General features: G+C 42.0%; 1 protein-coding gene across 4 annotated transcripts in view; it reads right to left on the bottom strand.

The window, feature by feature from the left end:
- FAM50B (family with sequence similarity 50 member B) overlaps positions 1–23,482 on the bottom strand; it is an 80,189-nt gene that overhangs the window by 18,904 nt on the left and 37,803 nt on the right. Inside the window, exons 1-2 of one of the 4 annotated variants that reach the window (XM_036237428.1) lie at positions 2,550–3,068; positions 1,482–1,952 (exon numbers count right to left, since the gene is read on the bottom strand). The gene's annotated coding sequence lies outside the window, so the exon portion shown is untranslated. Of the gene's footprint in view, positions 1–456; positions 501–1,481; positions 1,953–2,549; positions 3,069–20,122; positions 20,203–20,957; positions 21,066–23,482 lie in introns of those variants that run through there. The other 3 variants (XM_016166701.2, XM_016166702.2, XM_036237435.1) reach the window with 3 other exon arrangements.

A 23,482-nucleotide genomic window follows, 5' to 3' on the forward strand; every position in this document is an offset into this window, starting at 1 on the left:
ATGTAGTTAATGCCACAGAACTGTAAATTTAAAAACAGTTATATGGTAAATTTAATGTTATCTGTATTTATACACAAAAGATAAACACAAAAGATATACTTGGAATCTGTATCTTTTCATTTGTGTCAAAATTAAATTCAGCTTGCTTTCCTCAAGAAGATGTAGAACAGTTGTCAGTGAGGTGGATGAAATGGGGGAATGAAATACAAGGTTCATGTGGCTAATTGGCCAGTGAGGGGGTCTCACAGTCCCTTGATTAAAATAAGCTACTGTCTGACCTCTACAGGCCTCCTGGCCAATGAACGCCTCCTCCTCTAAGGCATGTGCTTGGAGAATCAGAATTAAATTATCACAACTTTTTTCAGAATAACTATTTTCCAAAGAAGATGCAGGACAGCCAATTAAATATAAACAAGCCTGTCTTAACCAACATTTTTAGAAAATAATCGGCATTACCTGGTCAAAGTAACATTATGGCCCAAGAGGACCAGTGTGAGAGATGACAGATAACTAGGAATGACAGATCTTGTCTGCTTTTCACAGGCAACACCTGCAGTTGCAGAGGTCCATTCTGGAACCAGCCAGAGACACAGACCTAAGTCTGGGACACAGAGGCTCCTGGAGTGTTAAATAGAAATATTATTTGCATACATGCATATTTACATTGTATATGTACTAAGTTGTATATTTCCACACCACATCACTGTGGCTCTAGTGAACAAATGTCAAATTTCATTGTACTAAATATTGTATTAAAATATACACAGAATTTCTGAAATAGGCACATACATTTTAAAAGCTAATATTCTTATTTATGGCACACATACATCCACGAGTGTTCAGTATCCTCACCATTAACCCAGGCTCTGACATTTGCTAGCCATGTGACCTCAGCAAGATACTTTCCAGTGCCTCAGTTTCCTCATCTCTAAAATGGCAACAACAATTGTATTTACCTTGTAGGTTTGTGAAGCTGAAGTGAGCTATGCAAGTAAAACCATTAGGGCTGGTCCTGTCACATATCAAGCGCTCAATAAATTTAGGATTATGTATTGGTGAGCTGGTAAGCCTACCTTCCAAGTAGCTAAACATCTGGATAACTCCTGCCTCTGATTCACCTTAGACTCCTCATATTTACAGATCGTTAATATTTTAGTTTCAAACTCATGTATCTAAATTCTTTGTTAGACTTTCTCTTTTCTAGCAACACTTTTACCCCAGGTCAGGGATACTGAGATGCAAAGGGAAAAGCACAGGGGAGAAATGTTGCCAGGGAGAATCACTAAACATGATTGCAGATTGCATCTATGTTTGTAAACGTCTTACACCCTCGGCTGGGGTTACTTCATGAAAGCTCTCCGTATAGTGCACATGTTCTGTGAGTGTCAAGAGTGGACATGCACAAGGGCCCCGCTGTCACCTTGGCTGTGACCTCACCCGCCTCTGGCACAGTTAGCATTCAGCTTTTCAGATGAACTCACCACTGTCTGACCCGAGGAGCAGAGTGCTTGGCCAGAAAACTCCAAATTAAGCCAGATGGTGTGCTTTCTTTCAGGACGGGAGAACATGTGTTCCAGTTTTGCAAGGAAAAAGCAACTTGGGACTTCATGTTTTCATTACACTTGGCTCCCACCTCCTATAAGTCCAAACGTTTGTGGAACAGGGAAATGAGCTTGGAGTCAAATGATAAAGCCGATATGATTCATGAACCTGTCAGGAGGGAAGAAACAGGAAACGAAGGGGCTGGCTGCTGGGGCCATGACATCATCGCTCTGGCATTCTGTCTTGGTCCTGGAAAAATGTAGTTTGCACCGCCTTGAGGATTTTAAGACACCGGAGACAGAAGCTATTTGATTGCTTGGCCAGCTCCTGAGTGCAATGAAGTTGAAAGTTTTATCCTCGAGAGTGAGTAAAGGGTGAAATGTTGGTATGTAAACTGTCGCCAAGAATTGCTAGGAGAAATGGAAGAAGAAACAAAACCCTTCATTTAAAATACCAGTGGAAAAACACTTTTTAAAAACAAACACTGAGAAGCACAATGTGCTTTAATTGTGCCTGAAATTTTTTTAAACGGGCTTTGGAAAAATATTCTCTGGATGTTTATGAAGTTCCTGCTGAATAAAGGGCTACTCCAGGGCAATTGGGAATTTGGCCTCATGGCCTGGGAACTAGAGACTCCTAGACTTACTTCTTAGTGCGGAGGGAAAGCAGGGGTGTGGGGGTGCTGGTGAAGGAAAGGAGGAGGAGAGTGGCTGATGTGAGGCTTCGCCCTCTGACTAGGAGGGGATGGCATTTATCCCCTTTCGCAGAGGAAGAACAAGGTTTACAGGGGTTCATACCTTGCCTGAAGTTAGACAACTAGTAAAAGCTGACATTGAATTGAAGCCCAGACATAAGGGGACTCTGAGATATGGCTATGCACACAAATCTGGGAGATAGAGGAAATCTTGCTTTTCTTTCTTTGCAAGCTTATGACGCCCAACAGCATTCATATCAGCACATAAACAGGTCTGCTAGAGTGGACAGCGAAGCTGCTTGGTAACACTTACCAGGATGCATAGCAGGGGTGTGAAAATTACAGCCTGTAGGCTAATCTGGCCAGCTGTCGGCTTTTGTAAATGTCGGTCCACTAGAACAGAGGCATGTCATTTGGTGACCTATATCTGAAACTGCTTTCCTGTTGTAGGCTAAGTTGAACACTTACAACAGAGACTTCAGGGCCCACAAATGTAAAAGTATTTACCATCTGGTCCTTTACAGAAAAAGTTTACTGAACTCTGGTCTAACACAAGAGAGCTGCCAGGGGAGGAAAGTCTCCTCTCACCTCAGTGCCTCCTTCACAGAACCAAGCAGCAAGAGCCTTCCACCCTCCCACAGTGTGGCCACCCTGCCAGCTCCTCCCCTTGGCAGAACATAACATCTGACTGATGGCAGTGAAAAGGGAAGTCTGGCTAAATAATGCAACGGCAGGGCTGCCTCTGTTCTCAGTTTTCCTGCAGCCTTTTCTGGGCCATACAGCTGGGCTGGATTTTAGCTTGGACCTGCAGGACCACGCTATTATGCAGGTCTCACATCCCTTGTATGTGAGCTCTGTGAGAGCCAGGTAAGGTGAACTCATTCATACATTCCTGGTACATACCATATAATAGGGACTCAATAAAGTTGATTTTAATTTATAAATAAATGCGTAATGGATTACTTTTTAAAAATTAATAAATGAGCAAGTGCCCTAGTCCCAGCTCTTGAGACCCTTATTCCAGGCAGGGCACCCAGAACCTCAGTTTAGCAAGACTAGACCTAGACCCGAGGGTTTCTGGGCAGTTGCGAATTTAGCACCACTTCAAGCCAATATCCTTTTAATATCTATTCCACATTTATTTTGAGAAAAGCAGATTTTCTTTTGGTAAAAATTGTATATATCTTTCTTCCCATCTAGGGATTTATTAGATACATTGACTAAAACGTAGAATATAAACTTACTGTATTTGGATTTGCCTTGCCTTTCAGTTTTTTCATCACATGTGATTGGATTACAGTCAGTCATTTACAGACACGAAGAATCAAAAAACACAGTCTTATTCAAAATTTAAAAATTATTTTTCCTGGTTTTCGTTACCCAAAAAATATATATATATTTTAATTTTTCTGGAGTCCTTATTACCTCTTGGGTTTTCTTTTGTACTTTTCCGAACATGCTTCTTGGATACATACTAAACAGTCTAAGGTTTATGCAGTAATACAAATCACTTGGTCCTAGGAAACATCCCAATACAATGCATTATTTGGTTTCAGAAACTCAGTTGACTGTGTAGTTAACATCAGTTAAAGAGACCAATGACTACACCTTCAGTATTCACTCAAGTAAGGAAGATGAGCATATTCAATGAGTATTGTCTAACTTTCCACTAGAAGGAATGGACCACTTTGGTGAGTATAGGACCAATTTATGTTTAGCCATTTATCTGAAAAGTCAAACACGAACCCCTGAATTAACAACCCCTTTGTGATCAATTCCAGTAAGACTCGAGCATATCTATAAACCAGTGTCTAGAGAAGTTGCCCGGGTATCTTGCCCATTAATCCAACTCGGCCACGTTGCTTACTTCCATCACAAAGTTAAAATCAGTTTATAGCACTACGGTGATAGATAGACATGAAATAATAATGATAATGATAATAGCTGCCACCAGAATATGAGCTCCATCAAGGCAGGTGCGTTTGTCAATGTCGTTCACTACTGTTGCACTGTCAGCTCCCAGGGCCATGTCCAACACCATTTACGGCAGAGGCAAGTAGGATGTGGCTGAGCAATGCACTAGGATGCAATAAACAGGAGCTCAATAGATATTTGTTGAATGAATGAATTTGCTGAAAAATTACTATAGGTAAAGCATTAAGTTCATTTAACAGGTAAGAAAATTAAGGTTCAGAAGTTCATTGGCTTGCCCAGACATATACATGGAGCTGGCAAAAGAGAAAGCTAAACTGAGGCCTGTTTAATTTCAAGATCTTTGCTCTCTCAACAATTCTACTTGGTCCCTAGGGTCATAGAGTTGGTTCAGTCAGAGAACCAATCATAGTATTCTGACTGATAAGGCACAAAGAACACACATCAGAGTATTTGCTTACCACAAAATTTTAATTACCATAGGGAATAGATTAAAGGATATTTGTAAGGCAGCAGAAAGCCCTATCTATATCCAACTGCAGATAAAGACCAGCCAGAACTTGTAGCTTGTCGCTGGCAATGAGATGTGGCTTTATTTGACTCTGTGTGGGCAGGTTTTGTGAGACAGAGAGAGCACAAAGTCTGGAACTGCAGAAAGCAATTTACAAACATGTTCTAAACTTCTTAATTTGTCTAATAATTTTTTTTTTAAACAGATGGGGGTCTTGGCTCATGGCTTTGTGGGCAGGCAGGGAGAACTATGTATGTGGTATAGAACTGGGTCTGTGTGTCTGTGTGTTTTGTGCCTGTTTTCCATGTCACACAGCACTCATACATTTCTGTAAGCTTGTGTGTACATAGATAAATGTGAAAGGGCACACACCAAGCTTCTGACAGCAGTCAGCCAGTCTAGTTAGCTAGAAACAAAATTCAGTGGCCTCAAAACTATGAGGGTGGGCCCAGGAGCTTGCCAAAAGTGAAAATTCACTGATCCACTCCAGATCTGGCAAATCAGACCCTCTGAGGGTGAGTGCTGGGAAATGTGCTTTTTAACTTGTTCCCTAGGTAGTCCTCATACATAGTAAAAGATGAGAATCACTGTTCAGGAATTCACATTTTACTTTTAGATATATGCAGTATTTAATACTTTTGTAATTAAAAAAAATACAAATAAGAGGCAAGACAGGAATGGAGGGAGAGCAGGAAAAGACAGTATAGTGAAGAAGGGAGGGGGCTTAGGTACAGGAACCTTGTCTCCTAGTTTAAAATCCTCTGTCTCATTGTCCCTTTCAACCCACTTTTCCTTGCTGTTCTCTTTTCAATGTGGCCATCAGCAACATGTGAACACCGCCACAATAATACCCCCATCCAAAAACAAATCAGCCCCCAAATAGCGTCCTTAAGATCCCCAGTGCTGGATTTGTCTTGGTCGAGAGACAGAATTTTGTATTTCATGAGCAGTAAAGCAAAGCCAAACCTCACAAGAATTGTTTACAAAGTTGCCTTTTTTAACATGAAGAAATAAATCCATCATCTCCAAGTTTATCATTGATGTGGAGTTTATTCCACATGCTACATTATATAACGAAGGTTGTTTTATTTTGTTTTTTAAAATGAGGTTCTTTCACCTCAAAACACAGAAAAAGTCTGTTCCAAAGAAGATCTTAAATTCTAAAATATTTAGTTTTTCACAGTCGGAGTCTTTAAAATGAAGCCATTCAGTTCCTCACTTCTGGGCAGGGCAGAACTAAGTAATACACTAAATTGATCTCAGGTAATGAAAGGACCTGGCATCTATGAGGAGGGATCTCTTCCCATCTGGGTATTTCACTGGCAAATGTTGATCCCGGCTATCGGGCTATCAGCCCTTCTCGACTTCCCTGACCCCTCACTCCACCCCCTTGTGGTTCAGGCCTCATGCTGCTGTTCCTGAATGGAGTCCCTCACCAAGCTGGGTACTTGGCATAGGTTGTACCTAATTGGCCTTTCACCCCTACAGAGGTGGCCTGGAGGTTCTCTTTACATGTAAAGAGTGAAGCTGAGAGAGGCTCAGCGCCCTCAGGTCACTCAGCTGTGCCAGGCACATGTGTGCTTTGAGCTGAGCCCTTCACTTAGAGCATGTGCTTTGATCATTACAGCCAGCTGTCCCCAGCAGCCCTCTGGCTGGTTCCAACTACACCAAAAGGGGCAAATGTAGCTCCTTTGTTGGCGGGGGGTCAGTCTTTACAGAAGCGGCAAGAGCCAACTGCATGGATGTAGCACCCTTTGCCAGGGCCATTGGTCCTCAACCTGAGCTGCACATTGGAATCACCAGGGAACACGAGGAAATCCAGTCCCAGGCTACACCATGGCCCGATTAAGTCAGAATGCCTGGAGACCGGGCCAAGGCATCAGCATTTTGTGAAATAACGACGGTGATTCCAACACTCAGCAGAAGCAGAATCCCCCTGGTTCTGACCCTCGCTGCTCCAAGTGTTGGTTATGGACCTGCAGCACTGGCTTCACCTGGGGTCCTGTGAGAAAGGAAGACTCTCAGATCCAGCCCAGATTCTTGGTGGGAATTGGATGACTTGATTGTACATTAAAGTTCTAATGGCAAGACTTTACCTGACTACTTCCATATGCTCCAGAGTTTAAGAATCATGAAAGATGCCCACACTTCCAGACCTGGGGAGGGTCATGCCTTAAGCTCTCATCAGCAACATCTTGAGAAACAGAGAAACAGAATAAAGGGATGACTCCCTTTAAGGCTCCCCTGAGTCTCCTGCAACCACAGATACGAGAACAGGGCCTAAGTGAAGTCATATACCTGACAACAATATCACAGTTCTTTGCATTTTCTGAAAATAGATTACCACTGTGATAACAGGGATTATTTTCTTTTCTCTTAATGATCTTTTCTCATGAAACAAAGCATATTAACTTAGTTGCTTAAATAAAAACTGTTTGCTCAAATAACAACTAGTTGTCGTTCAAATAAGTAACAACTATTTGCTCAGATTCAACTGTTTATTTGAACCTGTGGTTCAGCAATTTGGGCTCAGATCAGTTTCTTCTAAAGGTCTCGCCTGGGGTCACCGTTGCAGCTGTGGCCATCTGGTGGGTAAAATAGACCCGTGTGGTGTTAGAAGGCCTCATTCACGTGCCTAGTGGTTAGCTGCAGCGCTGGTCGGGGAGCCTTGATTTGCCGGCATGTGGCCAGGTAAGCCTGGGTTTCTTACATGGCAACAGCAGCAACCACATTCCACGAGAACTGGAGTGGAAGCTGCAAGATCTCTTAGAGCCAGAACTTGCACAATGTCACTTCTAGCACATTCTATTAATTAAAGCATTTGGGGGCAGGGGGAAAACTACCACTCTGTGTTTGCATTGTTTGTATTCACTCAAGATTCCAAATAACTTCATTTGGGGAGAGAACAGGAGCCTTGCCTGACTTTGTGGCAGTCGACGATGCTTTGGGCTCCTTTATTTGGCATAAAGAGTTGGTAAAGTAAAGATAAGCAACTGCCCTTATCTTTACTTTACCATGAACAGGAGGATAGAAATGCAAATTCTCAGGCATAGCCCCAGAACTGTACCTTAAGAACCAGAAGAGTAACAGAATATTCCATTGACCATTGAAATTTATAAGGAATTGCAGAAGGCACTGAGAATGAACAGATCTTTTAAGACAGTATGGTCCTTGGACCTGGGAGGCCCAGAGACCCTTTCAGAATGCCTGTGAGGTGAAAATTTGTCACAGAGACATTAAGATACTACTATTCTCAAGTAAACTGGGTTTTCTAACTACATAACTGACTGAGGCAAGTAGGGCATGAATGAATAGAAAGCAGAAGCCCATGAGAACCTGGATATATTTTGCTAAAGATCCATTTCTAATGTATTTATGAATTATAATAAAAATGGCCACACACACACACACACACACACACACACGCACGTCACAAGGCCAGGCCAGATTGTAGGAGAGGGAAAATAAGCTTTATCTCCTGATGGGAAGAACTGCAAAGAATTTGTGGCTATTTTCAATTCACCCCAATCCACTCTTTGAGCACAATAATTTACATCATTCCCACGTGCAAAATGCTCTCACTCAGCCCAAGACCCCCTAAAGTCTGGCCCCACATGCACTGGGCCAAGATCTTATCGTTTCATGCTCTGGGGCAGGTCTGGATGTCGGTGAGGTTCCTTGGAGGCAACAACTCATTGCAGTTTCTCTTGATCTGGAAACTTGTGAATTAAAGAGGCAAATTGCCTACCCACAACCCAACATGTAATGGGGAAATGAGGAACCTGAATTGAAAAGGGGAGGAACAAGAGGCACAAGCAGTCATGGACACAGCAATTCTCAAGTCCAGCTGCACATGGCAGGTAGGCGAGGGGTGAGTCAGGGATGTTCCTGATGAGGACCTAGTTCTAGACCCTAGAGTGGTCTCAGGTCCACTTTTCTCTGGGCTCTTTATTATTCTTTGCAGTTGTAGTTCAGTCTCTCTCTCAATCGACTTCCTGCCCATAGAAATTTAGGGGCCCAAAGGGCTCTTCGGTGTGATCCATCTTGGCCACTGTCAACCTGAGCTGGTGGTGCTTTTGCCAGGATAACTCTCTTAAAGACTCTGTGGGCATCCCATGAATCTGGTAGGGTCTGTCCCTTGTTTCCTGGCTATACCTATACGTTCATTTCGAGACCTCTCCTTCTACTTGGCCATGTTGGACTGCTCTGGGACAATGCCCTTTTGTTTAGTTGAATTTTACTTTCCAATCTAGTAAGTCTTGAGACCTCTATATTTCCTCTAAGTCCTGCTTGCAAAACCAACAACTTCTTGTTAACTCACCTCTCTTTGGCAGTATCTTATCATATACAACTAAAAACGTTCAACTGTCCCTTCACATTCTATGCAGAGATGCTCTTACCCAGAGCTACAAGTTCATTAACACTTTCTATTTTCTAAGTTGCCATGAGTGACATTTCCCCCATGTCCCACCACAACATAACATGTCTTGCCTTTTATCCAGCCTTAGGTAAAAACTTCTTCACTGGTTCTCCAGCCTCTGCTAATAGTCTGACTGCCATTCTTCCAAGCTTTGCAGACAGCCTCCTCATTGTTTTTTCAGACTCAGTCTGCCTTATCCCAAATATGATGCCAAATACTTGCAGTTTTTTATTGCACCGTACCTCACTCCTGGTAAAAATTTCTCTATTATCCATCATTGCTGCATAACACTCCATACAATATTTATTTAGTAGCACAAAGCAACTTGCAGTCATTTATTTGCTCAAGAATATGCCATTTGATCTGGGATCAGCTGGGTGGTTCTTCTACTAGTCAGGTCAGGAGTCATTCCTGTGTCTACGGCCATCAGGAGGATCTACTGGGGCTGGTTTAGGATGCCCTCACATTCACGTCTGCTAGTTAGCTAGGCTGTTCATTGGTTCTCCAGCAGAACAGCCTGGGGTTCTTACAAAGACATGAGTTTTCCAAGAGAGCATGAGTAGAAGCTATAAAGCCTTTTGCAGTCTTGTCACTTCCACCGTATTCTACTGATCAAATCAAGTCATCAATTCAAGAGATGGAGAAAAAATTGGGAGCCATTTTACCACATCTTGGAAAAACAATTATTTTTTAATAAACATAATTTGGCACACAAAATCTTTCAAATTATGGGATCTGTGAGGGTAAATAATGTTAAGCAGGTGCTTGGTAATAAATGTTAAGAGCTACAGACACTTATGGAGAGAGAGCACAAGGTTCCTCACAAGAGGAAGGGTTAGGTTTGGAGAGGACAGGGCACCAGCATTGAAGATTTTGAAATATAAAACCAAGATTTTGAAATATTAAAATTAAAACCAACTCTATTGTGACCTCATATAATCGAAAGTCTAATTTGTTTAGGATTTTGGAATGCAGAGGTGTATATATTATTATTTACGAAAAAACTCATTCGCTCAATAGGTATTTATTAAACAAAGACTAAAACGTTTGTTCAACACTCAGAACCAGAGCTCACTCATGTACAACGTACTTAATAATTCAGGACATCATCATGAGACCATCTGGATATTAGTGCATGTGTGTGACCAAAATAGTGAAATATAAAATAGCGCTATGCATTGTATTCTGTGACCCGAGAGAAATCAGGCCAAATTCCTGGCACTCAGCATCATCCAGCCCTGAGATTCTGTGATTCTTGAAAGCTGACTTTTAGTTTTGGGCTTTTGGCTTTAGTAACCTATCAGCCAGTTTTGGGTTTCCACCTGTGGGGCTGCTGTGAGCCTGTCCTAAAGACAGGATTTGGACTGATTCACATAGGAACTGCTGGCCTGATAAGCACTTGGGTTAATTCCTTGTGTGCTTTCATTTTGAGCATAGCCCCAGGCTTCCTGCACACTGGAAATGGAAAGGCTGAGCACTGGCATGCAGCAGTGGGCGGCTTCAGCTGCCCTCCACAGCTGAACACTTAGGAAAGTTCCTGAGGGCAGAGCTGGCAGTGAACACAAGGTCATAAAATTGTGTTGAGTCTCTCTCTCTTTTGCTTTCTTTTATCCCTTACCCTCTTCTTGACATAGCAGCTTGCACCTATCATCCATTCATTTATATATCACTATCTGTCTGTTATATCATATCTATCTATCATCTATCTCCCTTCTTCCCTCCCTTTCTCTCTGTCCATCTGTACATTTCCTCCCTGAAAAAAATTTACCACAAAAATGTATAATAAAATAATGGCAAAAAAAAAATAAATGAGCCATAAATCATGAAAGAGGAAATGGAAACGAGTGAGTAGAAAGTTAGCGATTCTCCTCAGTTTTCAGCACTACTGTAGTTTCCATCAGGACATAATATGAGGTCCTGCCCCTGGTGGGCAGGGCTATATCAAGATCCTCAACAGACTCAAATGTGGAGCAACAGGAAAGAGCACTTCTGGGTGGGCAGTTAGGGTGCCAGAGGGCACGTGTCTGCCCCATTCATGCTGCTGGCCTCGGAGAGGCTGAGTGAGTCCTTTGAGGCACCTCTGGCCCTGGCCCTTCCTCAGTACCCCTACCTCCACATTACCGAATGAACATGTGTTAGCTTGAATGCTCCGCATCTTCGCAAGCTACTGTTAGGGTCCGTATTTCAATTAAGCAGACATGAAGACTCAGGATAGGTCCCTTCTATTACTCTGGCCCTGGGCCCTGGGCCTGCCTCTCCTCATGATGGCCCCCGCCATAGCCTTCTCAGCACCTAGGAGTGAGACACCAGTTCTGAAGAGGACATCAGGCTGGCTTGGTCTTAGTTATAATTAAAATAGGCAAAACTCTGATCCTACCTCGTGGTCCTGTGCCCATTACTTGGACATCATAGTCTTAGCAGTCTCGGGTGTAGACTGTCCTTATTTCATGCTGTTTTCAGTATGTATTGTTCCCCATCAGACAGAAGCTTCTTAGCAACAGAAACTATGGCTTTTTTTTTTTCTAGTCACAATATTCAGCATATTTGACACATGACTAAGGACCAGTTCTTATTATACAGAGAAAGGTGTGTGTTTTAGGTGACTGAGAAGTCTGTGCATATGTCAGAACCTGCGAATCTCCAGCCCAGTGCTCAGTAGTCTGGGGGAAGGAGCACTGGTCACAAGCACCAATGAGATGAGGCAGAGCCGTGAATTCCTTGAGACTTCAGCAATCCACAGCCACTGTTCAACATGAATATTCACATTCGGTGACTTCAAGTTTACACTAAATTCAAAAGAGAATATCAGAACAACCTAATAAAAGCATATGTTAATATTCAGGGACATTTGTGGCAGCTGACTTTGACCTTAATCAGTGCCTCACGCCCTCACCGCAGAGCAGGAGTGAGGATAATCGATTCTCGGTCTTTCACAGCGGTGTGAGGAAATGCATGGCAATACAAGCCACTTTGGTTACTCTAAGTTTAATCCATTTCTGGATTTATCTAGACTTTGCACATGTCTGAAATGTAAGCCCAAGATTTCTTTTCCCTACTTAGCATGGAATAGATGTTGGAAGTAAGAGAGATTAAAGTCCAGGAAGTAAATTAAGAAGTGATTCATTGACCCCAGGTTTCTAATAGAAAAACAATGCAACCTTAGCTCAATTCTACCATCCCCAGGTCATCAAATAATACTTTCGTGGTAAAGGCTGACAAGTAAAAGGCAAGGTATTTGTGAGCACCAACTATGAGCAAAGTAAGATGTTTGGTGCTCTGATCCCTTCCTTCGAGAATGTATATCTACTTTGTAGTGAAGCAATCTCATTAACACGTAAGAGGTTTTAGCAGGCAGTGCTTCTTGGGGTCTCGAGACTTGATCAGGGTCAGGGAAGCTTCTCCAGAGACAGCAAGCCATCAGCAAGGAGACATGTGAGAAAGCTTCGTGGTGTCAGTGTGAGATTGCAGATGGGTCATAAAGTGATGGAAATGACTTAAACGAGGGCTCCAGCTTGGAGAAGTACAGGGAGAAGAGGTGTCAGGGAATGAGACCTGGGGGCAGGGATTTCAAATTGAAACATATAGAAGGAAAAGAAAGGAGACTAATATTAACTGATGGATCTTCCACTATGAGCCGAGGTCTTTGCATCTGTTTTAGTTATCAGTTGCTGCATAACAATGTTAATGGCTTAGAAGAACCCCATTCATTATCTCTCACTATTTTGTGGTTGGGTTCAGCTGTGTGGATCTCCTGTGACATGTGGTGCTGGCTGTAACTGCAGACATCTGGAGGATCCTCTGGTGCTGGGGGCCCAAGGTGGCCCATTCATGTGGCCAAGGTTGACACTGGCTGTTGGCTGGGGCTTAGTCACACCTGTATTCCCCAGGTGCCTCGGTTCTCCTCCATGTGGCCTCTCCACATGTGCTGGCTTCTCACAGTAGGTGTGCTGGGTTCCAGGAAAAAGTGTTTCAAGTATACAAAAGTGGAAACTGCACACTATTGAGGTTCGACTTCAGAAATCACAGCGTCACTTTTGCTTTATTCTATCAGTCATGCACATAATGGGGCTCATCAAGATTCAAGGGGAAGAGAAAAATGGTAAAGAATATGCAGCCACCTTTAATCAACCATAGTTACCATTCCAAGTAACATGGGTTATTTGTTTATTCATGTATTACCTACATATCTGTTGAAACTTTACTAGTGCTGGTACTGGGCTAGCTGTGGAGATGCAATTATGAGTGAAGGGCTCGATAGAATCTGCTACAAGAAGCTTATGGACAAGCGGAGGAAAAGGGCCTTGGTCAAATGATTACACACAAGCACATAAAATTATAACCTGAGATAGTGCCCTAAGGGGAAAAACATAGTTTCATAATAATTTGTAACAGATGAACCTGACTTGGGGTAGGGTGGGATGGGGGAAAGTGGATGATCACAGAGAAAATTATTTTTGAGCTATTATCTCCATTTGATTAGTGAAAAGTTTAAGCTCAGAGAGGTTGAGTAACTTGTCCAAGGTCACCCAACCTATAAGTGGTAGAGTGATTTCCATTGACTTAAACCTAGATTTGCCTGGCTCCAAAGCCCTGTTCTTTCTCCTATGTACCATACTGTGGAGTGGAGTGATGGAGTGGGAGGAGAGAGAACTGAGCCACTAGGAAAGCAGAATGGGGGGAAGTGGAGTGTTTCTTGGGGTCCACAATTTTATTCTGAAGAAATATAAATTCTATGAAAAAATTCCCTCTTTTAAATATTTTTATTTATTTTAATTATATAAGTAATTTGTGAATATATTCTCATTTTAAAAAATTAAAATATTATAAAGCCTAAGTTCCTCTTAATCATTTCTTAATCCCATTCTGATCCCAAAAGGTAACAGCTGTTGTCAATTTATATGCATTGTCCTAAATTTTTTCTTCATTTCACACACACACACACACACACACACACACACACACACTCGTCTTCCTATACATTTCCATAGACATATAAGTTGTGCCTATAAGGTATTTTTAACTTTTTTTGCAGTTAGAGTTGACATTTAATATTATTTTATATTAGCCTCAGGTGTGCAGCATAGAGGTTAGACATTTATAAATTTAATGAAGCAATTACCTTGATAAATTTAGTACCCATCTGATACCATACATAGTTATACAATATTATTGACCATATTTCCTAGGCAGTACTTCACATTCCCATGACTATTTTGTAACTACCAATTGTACTTCTTAATCTCGTCACCTTTTTAACCCAGACTCCCAACTCCACTCCCATCTGGCAATCATCAGTTTGTTCTCTGTATCTATGAGTCTGTTTTCACTTGTTTGTTTGTTTATTTTGTTCTTTATATCCACATACAAGTGAAGATCATATGGCATTTGTCTTTCTCTGTCTGACTTATTTCACTTAGCATAATACCTTCTGGATGCATCCATGTCTTTCCAAATGGTAATATTTTATTCTTTATGGCTGAGTAATATTCCCTTGTATATATGTACCTCTTCTTCTTTATCCCACTGCCTATTGTTGGGCACTTGGGTTACTTCCATATCTTGGCTTTTGTAAACAGCGCTGCAATGGACATAGGAGTGCATATATCTTTTGAATTAGTGTTTTGGTTTTCTTCGGATAAATACCTGGAAGAGCAATTGCTAGGTCATAAGGTGGCTCTATTTTTAATTTTTTGAGGAACCTCCAAACTATTTTCCATGGTGGCTGTACCATTTGCATTCCCACCAACAGCCCACGAAGGTTCCCTTTACTCCACATCCTCACTAACGATTGTTGTTTGTTGATGATGGTCATTCTTACAGGTGTGAGGTGATATCTCATTGTGGTTTGAATTTCTCTGATGATTAGTGATGTTGAACATCTTTTCATATGTCTATTGGCCATCTATATGTCCTTTTTGGAGAAATGCCTATTCAGGTACTCTGCTCATTTTTTAAATGCTGTGTTTGTTTTTCTGAGTTTTTAAAAGCATAAATAAAATCACTCTATATTTTTCTGCATTTACTTTATCCTTTAAAAAGATATCTTGGAGAGTTTCTGTGTCTATTGGTATAGATATCTACATCATCCTCCTGAGAATTTTTAATTTTGTGCTTTCGTTTCGATAATGATAAACAAAATATTTTACCAGATTTTAAGAAAGAACTTCTCCCTTGGAATAATAATAATTAGGAGTTCAAATACATTTTTATAGAGTAAGACTTTAGCATAGACTAAAAGTCTATAGTTTATAGACTACAGAATAAGTGATATTCTTGGGGACCATGTGTCTGGCTTTTTTTCCCTTTAAAAAGGGTCCAGTATTACTCAAGTTCAAGGTATGCTGACTCAATAGGAAAAGGAACCCCTCAATAGAGAGGCCAAAGATGGAGTATGATATTTGTGGTAGAGACTCTTTATCTCTTAGGGTTTCCTTTCCTTTATCCATAACTGGAAAAGAACCAACCAGCAGCATGAGCTTCACCCAAGAGCTTGTCAGAAATGCAGAACTTCAGTCCTCAGCTTAGACCTACTAAATCAGAATCTACCTTTTAACAAGTTCTCCGGAATACCCTGATCTCGATGATTTCTCAGGCGTTTTACAACTGAAAGTTTATGTCAGCCTAAAACCCAGGTAGGTAGAGTGCGCAACTGACTGGAAGCTGAAAACACCTTTTGAGAGCACTGTCTATGAGGCACCAACAAAGGATGTGTCTCCCACAGTCAGGCTTTCCCCAGCACTTCTTCACTCCAGGGCTACAATTTCAGGAGCTCTCTCTTCTGCTGTGTCTCCAGAGGAAATGAGCCAGTGGCAGGAGCATCACATCTTGTGGGATCCAAGACCAGTTGGGTGACTTGTGGAGAAGGGGAAAAGACAGAGAGCATTGCCCACCCTCTCCATACAAAGGTAGAGGCACCATCATAAAACACTGTGTTTGGGTCTGTTCAACAGGAGATAATTTTTGCCTTCCCATTTCTCTACATCTGGTTTCTGGAAGTTGCCGAATGATACAAGATGAGAAAGAATTGATGTATCCTTCCATCTAAGTATCCACAAATACAAATACATGTCCTGCTTTCCCCTTTCTCATACACAGAAGTCACACACTGTGTGCACCATTCTGCATCTCTACTTGTTCACTTAATGATAAATGCTGGAGACCACTCCACAGCAGCACACAATGGGATTCTTTATTTTTTTTTACAGTCACATGGTATCTGTTATGTTTATTTACCAAGTTTAACTTGCTTATTTAACTAGCCCTCTATTAATGAATACTTGTTTTATATCGAATGAATCTAAGTTTCAGGGTGCTATGTTCACTTCCTGATAGATCAGAGAAGGGAGCTAACATCTGAGTGTCCACTACAGGTGAGGAATTATCTCTTTAACCCTCACAACAGTCCTTAAGGTTGACATCTATTATGGACTGAATGTTCAAGCTTCAAGCCCCAGCATGATATTATTTGGAGATGGAAACTTTGAGAGGTAATTAGAGTTTGATAAGGTCATGGAGGTGAGATTCTCATGATAGGATTAGTGCCACTGTAAGAAGGAGTCTCTATCTCTTTCTCTCACCACATTTGCATGCCAACGAAAGGCCAAGGACATAGTGAGAGGTAGCCATCTGCAAGCCAAGAAAAAAGAACTCTCACTGGAACCCAATCATGCTGGCACCCTGATCTCACATTTCCAGGCTCAAGAAGAGTGAAAAATTAAATTTTTGTTGTTTAAGCCACCCATTCTGTGGCATTTTGTTATGGGAGCCCAAACAGACTAATACAACATCACTTTCTCCAATTTACGTGTGGGGAAATGGAAGCTCCCAGAGGCTCAGTAACTTGACTAAGCTCACACATCTGGAAAGGAACCTGGTCCTTAACCTGGGTTTGTCCTCTAATCCACATGTCCTTCAACACGTCAGAGAGCCTCTGGTTACCGCAGGGGCAGCTGCTTTGTAACCACTTTAAATTCTGGACCACTCCTCCATGATGCACATTAAAAATCTAATATGAGGAGACTGATGTAGATGATAGAAGCTTCATTTGTCTCCTCTTGGAACCACATTGAACCACATGGAAACATGGAGCAAACAACAAGTCACCTGGGGCTCTAGAGAAACAGAAGCCCTGAACTAGGGAGAGAAATCACCCTCAAAGGTTAGAGGTAGGAGTGTATAAAGGCTGCCCATCCTGAGTGGCTAAGTGGGACAGAAGCTATGGCAGCTACAGATGCCTCTTAAGGGGGCCATATATGTGACAAGACTTTTGCAGTGACAGACTTGCTCACTGTGAGCACCAGCACCCAGATGGTCACTCAAGGGCGCCACCAGGGACTTAAAAGGGGACATTGAGTTGTCAGAGTGAGGGAGGGAGGCGAGGCTTTCTCCTGAGCAAAAGTGCTGGTGAAATCCATTGTTCCTCTGTTGAGCCTTCTTCTTTCCAGTGTGTGGACTCAGAACTGCCAGAGCTAAAACATCAAACTGGATAACAGGTCACTCTGCTCAGAGGACTCCCTAAAACACTGTCTCCTTTAACTTGCAGTTCCACTGAAGCCATATCCAGTTGCGTCCTTGGCGAGTCCTGTGCCACTTGCTGAGTAGCAGCAAGATTCACACTAGTGGCAGCTGATCTCGTTTTCCAGTGTGGCTTCCTGAGGCAACTATAAGCAACTATGCTTGATGAATTTTAATGGACAGACCCAGAGAGGCACAGGTGGGGGCTAAATTTGGCCTGTAGCTGAACGCTTCTCAGGACTGTGCTGCTGGATACCTACTACACTAAGCCATGCTAATAAGACCAGGAGACTTAAGAGCTTTGATTCGTACATAGAAACAGATACAGAAAGGCAGCCAAAATGGGAAGACAAAGAAGCAGAAACCATATGAGAAGAGAACAGAGATCCAGATATAATGGAATCAAGCAATCTAACAGATGCGGAGTTCAAAACGCTGGTTATAAGGATGCTCAATGAAATTAAGGGACATGTAGGTGAACTCAGAGAGAATTTTAACAAAGAAATAGAAAACATAAAAATGGAAATGGGAATTATAAAAGAACCAGTCAGAAATGAATACTTTATCCGAGATGAAGAGTATACTAGAGGGAATCGACAGAGTGGATCAAGATCGAACCACTGATATAGAGAATACGGAAGCCAAGGACACCCAGTTAGGTTGACAAGAACAAAGTAACGAAGAATATAATAATAAGTTAAGGAGCCTATGGGACAAAATTAAGGGTAACAATATCCATGTCATAGGGGTACCTGAAGAGGGAGAACAAAAACTTAAATATAGATTTGAAGAAATAATGATGGAAAACTTCCCTAACCTGGAAAAGGAAATAGACATACAACCCCAGGAAGCTCAGAGAGTCCCAAACAAGATGAACCCAAAGAGGCCCACACTAAGACACATCATAATTAAAATGCCAAAGTTTAAAGACAAAGAGAGAATCTTAAAAGCAACAAGAGAAAAGCAGTTAGTTACCTACAAGGGAGCTCTCAAAAGACTGGCAGCCAATTTCTCAACAGAAACTTTGCAGGACAGAAGGGCTTGGCACAAAATAGTCAATGTGATGAAAATCCAGGATCTACAACCAAGAATATTTTATCCAGCAAAGCTATTATTTAGAGTTGAAGGACAGGTAAAGAGCTTCCCAGACAAAAATAAGCTAAAGGAATTTATCACCACCAAGCCAATATTACAGGAAATGTTGGAGGAACTTCTTAAAGAAGAAAAAACATGTATCAAAAACATGAATAAAGAATAGTAATAACTTCATTCCTATCAACAAGTACCTCAAATGGAAAAGAATTAAGTGCTCCAACCAAAAGACAGGAAAGTTGAATGAATAAGAAAACAAGATCCCTACATATGCTGCCTACACAGACTAAAAAGAAGGGAATAGAAAAAGATATTGCCTTGATGGACCTAGAGGATATTGCACTGAATAAAATGGGCCAATAGAAAAAGACAAATATTGCATGATTTCACTTTTCAATAAGTCACATGTGAAATCTAAAGGACAAAATAAACAACGATAACAACAAAAGTGGAAATAAACTCATAGATACAGAGAATATTTTGAAGGCTACTAGATGGCCAAGGTGGGAAAGGGGGGATGGTGAAAAAGGGCAAAGGGATTAAGAAGTACAAATGGATAGAAACAAAATAGTCATGGAGATATAAAGTGCAGCATAAGGAAAATAGTCGACGATGTTGAAAAAAATATGTAATGGAGAAGAGGGATACTGGATTTAATGGGAAACCACTTTGTGAGTTATATAGATCTCTAATCACTATGCTGTACAACTGAAACTAATATATTTTTGTATACCAACTATAATTGAAAAAACTCGTTGAATTGTACAATGTAAATATGAGCAATTAATTGTCTATTATACTTCAATAAAACTGGGGGAAAAAATTATTATGAAAGTAAAGACACAGATTAAGAAGTGGTGAGGGTGGAGAAATTTTTTCATGCCTGAACTCAACACTGATACTCTTACTTAAATCACATATGTACACTCCTGTGTGTAGGAGGCATCTTAGTTACTCCTCAACTCCACAGGGTGTGGCAACAGTCAGGGGTAAAGCATACTTCCTGATCCCTTTGTGCTCCTCATTTCTGTTTTGGATCTTCTGAAATTCCTTTCCTGAAATCATTTCTTGGTTTCTACCTAAACCTTCCTAGTTAAGGGAGAGGAAGAACCCTAAAGCTCGCTCCATGAAAACATAAACAAAGCTCTTGTGTTTCAATAATCACCCCTCAGATGTATTTAAAAAGAGGTAGTCACTGGAGGAGAAAGAAAAACAAAGGGCAAAAGTGATCCAGAAGTACAAATAAGGATTTTCATTGATAGCCTGAGGCCCAAAAGTTGGCAGTGATATTCAAAATGAACCACTGCCTTTTTATTTAGTTTCAACCTAAGGGTTTTTTGCGGAAATTTTCACTTAAAATGTATATTCCCCAGACATATTTTTGAAATACATTGATGTGCTTTTGTTCTACAGATACCTGAAGTCCCTGTGGTGGGCCCTGTTATCATCTGCCTCAGTGTGTGGAAGGGTTCCGGGGTTTAAGGCTGGTGAGGCTGGGGAACAAAGAGAAAGAACGCCTTACTTACTATTCATGTTCTACTGGCCAAAATAGGATGTTGCGACCAGCAAGAAAAAGTTTTAAAAGCTAAGCTTTGTTGGGAGAAGAAAGTGTTTTTGTGAAGCAGGTCTGGCAAACATTTTTTAAGGGAGTGGAGTGAGGAGAGAGGTAGGGGATGGGGTAGGACTTATCTTGTTAGTGACTTAGTCCCTGAGCTTAGTCCCTGAAACTGCCCCCAGCCTTGGTCAAGACCTTAGGCTCAAAACCTGAATTGGGGGGAAGGAGGTCAAAGCAGCTGTGGTGTAGGGGGGCTGAGGGACACAAACAGGGGAGTCAGTTAGGAAAGGGGGTCCTCTCTCCTTCCCTATAGCCCTGTGAAGATAGGCTGCTGAGCTTCAGGGCAGGATGATATGACTTTATCTGCATTGCCTGGTGCAGTGCACTGGAGTTCTTTTGGGAACAGATATATAGCAATGCTCAGGAACTGGCTTGATGGTACTGGTGATAGTGACACAGGTATAGTTCCTTGGCCATGCTGTGCAGGTTGGGAAGCCTGGAGACGCTCTCCTGTGATGCTATAGACATTCCCCTTCAGTTCTCCCCCACATCCAGGTTTTCCGGTGAGCAGACTGATGAGTGAGACACTTTTCTATACATTGAGCGCGGCTTGCCCTGCAAGTAGAGAATCTGATCATTGCTGTCAGCATCTGCCCAGAGGCACGCCCATCTCACATAGTCTTCCCTGCTTACTCACCAGTGGTCACACTCTGCTTGGCACTTCTGGAGTCCCCAGGACCCAACCATGAGAAATCATGTGCAGACCACTCTGGCTCCTTAGGCGACCAATTCACAGGCTGAGGATCTGGCAAAAACAAACAAGCACTATAGTGAATAACTGTGAGGAAGCATGTGCACGCGCACACACACACACACACACACATACACACACACAAACACATGCACATATGTTCACATACACCGAGACACTCACAAATCACTTCTGGCGGGCATGGGGTAACATCGTGCTGCTCTTTCTGCCAGAGCTGCCTGGAAAGGCCTCCTCCACGACTGCCAGTCCTGCAGCAGTCCCTTCCTTTCTCGTGACTGTACTAAATGACTTGGGCTCAGGAATTGTGTCCTGACTTTGCTGCCAGAATAGGCAAGCAATACTTTCTCAAAACACTTAAATGCATCAGGCATGTGGTCAGTCCTGACCTTTCTGCTCACTGACACAGAATCTAGGATTGAAAGGGCCCCAGGAGTGGTCCAAGTTCTCTTTTACCATAAAGGAAACTGGGTCCCAGAGTGCAAAATGACTGACAAGTTTTATTTATTCCTTTGAAAATAACGGATCACACTTTCTAACACAGAAAGATGACGTTAATAAAAACTGGCTGAGCCTACTGGGATGTGACCCTTCACTCATTCCTGTGAAACTACCTCAGCATTTTGGAAAGTCCTAGACTCAGGAGTCCCTGCTCCAAGCCCCTCTTGCTACCTGACACATTTGTGATCAGTCATCTTCTACCTCTGCCCTCCACACCCACCAGTTTCTACTCTGAAGGAAAGCCTTTCATTTACTAGTCACTCCCTAGGAGGTGCTGCAGTTTCTGGACTTTATTATTTTTGTAAACAATTTGAGATTGTAATTTCATCAAAATTTTGGCAAACTTTAGGGATTTTCCTTATGGTAATTTCTTCTGTTAAGAAAGATATGCTCTCACCAAAAAACAAAATAAAACAAAACAAAACAAACAAACAACAAAAAACATCTGAATGAGAAAGAAGTTCAAGTATTATTATTTTTTTCTTTTGAAAATGTGTCTTGCCATTGGTGGGGGAGGGGGAAGGGAAGCAGTGAGAGAGGAAGTGGTGCCTGTGAGGTGGGATTTGAAGAGCAAGAGAAAGGCTCTTCCCCTCCAAGGGTCTATGGGCCCTGAACACCACTCTTAAAATAGTGATGTGAAGTTCTGAGGTCGATTATGTTTAAAAGTTTGTTAGAAAGCAATTGTTTGGAATTGAAAAAGCACTTCTCTGTAGAAACAGTATCATTAGAGTAGGATTAACTATTTAAATAAGTCTGCAGAAATGTATTTAATCTATCTTATTTGTTGTGCCATATAGGGTATTAGTTGATGTCTGTCTCGGTTTCCTCTGTAAAATTGAAATATACCTGCCTCTCAGGGTTATTGAAAGGATTACATAGATTTACACATGTAAAGTACTTAGAACAATGACTGGCACATAATTAGGGTTCCATTTCTTGTCATTTTTATTTGTAGTACAGCTATAAGATCTTTAGCTTCTCTGTCTCTGGAGCCCCACTAAGTCTCAGGAGGGGCTCAGAAGCCCCTTAATGGTGGGGGTTCCCTTGGAGAATGAGGGCCGAGGGCTGGAACTTCAGATCTTAGGTTCTCAGTGCAGCAACTGGGGAGGAGGCTGCAGTAGAGAAGACTCAAAATTGAAGTGGCTGCTCTGCCATTGGCCATTTGTCAGCCACACCTCCAGGGCAAGTCTGCCTAACCCCCAGGGGAAGACAGCCTTTGGTGGAACCCTGTAGAACAAGATGCTCCATTATAGAAGGGTACTGGGTAACATGAAAGCCAATGTTTGCCAGATGTAAGCATGGAATGCATCTGGGAGCAAGAGGAAGCACCTGACAGGGCACTCAAAAGGCAAGGACTGTCCCCTGCGCACATTGCCTAGGGCGGTCCTAGCCTTGCTTTACACAGCCCTGAGGTTAAAGGTTTTGTCCAACATACCAATGTGAAAGTCCTTTTATCTACGTGGAGTTGGACTTTGTTGCAGACAGATTTACCCAAGGCCAGCTAAGAAAAAAGAGGCAAAGCCTTCCGGGTTCTCTGAGTCTCTTGATTGTCACCCTACCTTCTCCTTTTGAGTTAAAGAGCATAAAGGAGACAGGGAGAAAAAGAAAGACGGTATGAGCTGGCTTCCTGGATGAGGGCCAAGGGCTCTCTGCATAGGCAACATGGGGAGTGGCAGCTCTGTCAGCGGTGGAATTTGCCTCTCAGAACCAGAACCTAGGGAACAACATGTAGAGTGGACTCCACAGTGGCATGGGGGTTGGAAAACAGAAAGGAACTACTGGGAGCATGACCACTAGGTCTTTGGTCAGTCCCTCTGTCAGGGAGGATCCAATTCATGCATTTGTGAGGCCTCTTGAACTACCTTGTCTATACACAGGTCCTGTCTTCTCAGGATGTCCTTTCTACTTTCCAGATAATTTTTCTTTGGGCACTACTTTAGTCATCATCTTAG

The sequence above is a fragment of the Rousettus aegyptiacus genome, unplaced genomic scaffold, assembly GCF_014176215.1.
Source record: "Rousettus aegyptiacus isolate mRouAeg1 unplaced genomic scaffold, mRouAeg1.p scaffold_m13_p_1, whole genome shotgun sequence".
Classification (NCBI taxonomy): domain Eukaryota; kingdom Metazoa; phylum Chordata; class Mammalia; order Chiroptera; family Pteropodidae; genus Rousettus; species Rousettus aegyptiacus.